The sequence below is a fragment of the Sinocyclocheilus grahami genome, unplaced genomic scaffold (assembly GCF_001515645.1).
Source record: "Sinocyclocheilus grahami isolate Dianchi unplaced genomic scaffold, SAMN03320097.WGS_v1.1 scaffold10756.1, whole genome shotgun sequence".
In the NCBI taxonomy this organism is placed as follows: Eukaryota; Metazoa; Chordata; class Actinopteri; order Cypriniformes; family Cyprinidae; genus Sinocyclocheilus; species Sinocyclocheilus grahami.
Genome location: NW_015513423.1, coordinates 4024 through 5295, shown reverse-complemented (window position 1 = coordinate 5295; position 1272 = coordinate 4024). Strand labels below are relative to the sequence as shown.

Genomic DNA, 1272 nt, shown 5'->3' with positions numbered 1-1272 from the left:
TGTGCCACAGACCCTGTCTTCTTTCCAGGAGGACATTTTAGAAGTAACCCTGCCTATATTATGAAGTGTCTAGTATAAAGATAATGATGTATTATGATCTATCCATATACCAGTAAAGCCATGTATTTGATTTATCTGTAGAAATTAAATATTTACACCACAGCAACTACAACAGTTCTACTGGCCATAGAAAAATACTGTTTGCTCATGGTTAAGTGATTGAACTTCTTAAAAAAAATTAACAAAACTGATTTCACATGTTTTTTTGTTTTTTTTTTGGCAAAAACAAGATTTACAAAAAGCAGTTCAAATTATTTCTGTTGCACACATTTTCCATTTTGACCAATAAAAAAATGTATTTGAAAAGTCCACAACTTTCTAAAAGTAAAGTCATTTTGCACATATTCATAAATATATGACAGAATAACATTTATTTCTGTATCCACGTACTGTCAAACAGAAAAAATAAAATAAAATAAAAAAAAAATATATATATAGGTTCCACATGAATTCTCTATTACCACCGTTTCTTTTCCTGACACATTTTTAAACTCTACCTGGAAGCATCTCTCACTTTTTAAGCACTAAACAGTCCTCCTGGTCTGGTGTTGTTTGTGGAGCACAGCACTAGATACATAAAAAATAGCCACAAATAATAGCACTGTTATTATCACTCAACTCTGGCTTGTCTGTAAGTGTTCAATCCTGACTGTCGAAGGACTACACAACAACAGCGGCAGGATTCTTGGGATCACATGGCTCTGGAGGACAGACACTGGTTGACCACCTCCAGCAGCTGAGAGTTCTCCAGAGCTGCTGCCACTCTCTCTTTGTCTGCAAGCTGCTTATTGACTGGAGGAGAAATGTTTTTATTTTAAAATGGAAACAGGGTGCTAAGTAATAGAAAAATACACTTGAATTTCTAAGGCCTCTAATGTTGTGTTATCTGATTGACAGTATATACTTTCATTAGTAAGTGAAAGGCCTTTTAGTATAATTCTACAACCATACACCTTCAAGGTAATGAAACGTGCCTTTTTGCTGTGAAAGCTACTGATTTTTATGAAGTAAACATAAGTCATTTTTATATTGTTAGTGTAATTTTAAGATGAACATTTACTGGAATGAAGCAACTTAGATTTGCTTGATTATCCATAAATCATTTGTTAGAAAAAATCATGTTAAAAATTACAGTGGTGTGAAAAAGTGTTGGCCCCCTTACCGTTTTATTTTTTTTTATTTTTTGCATATTTGTCACACTTAAAAGATTCA

At 32.9% G+C, this 1272-nt stretch overlaps 1 long non-coding RNA gene across 1 annotated transcript in view; it reads right to left on the bottom strand.

Moving 5' to 3' along the window:
• Positions 1 to 314: 314 nt before the first annotated feature.
• Positions 315 to 1272, bottom strand: part of LOC107578530 (uncharacterized) — a 3065-nt gene continuing 2107 nt past the window's right edge. The window contains exon 2 of the long non-coding RNA XR_001608357.1: positions 315 to 852. This is a non-coding gene — a long non-coding RNA (uncharacterized lncRNA). The remainder of the gene's footprint in view (positions 853 to 1272) is intronic.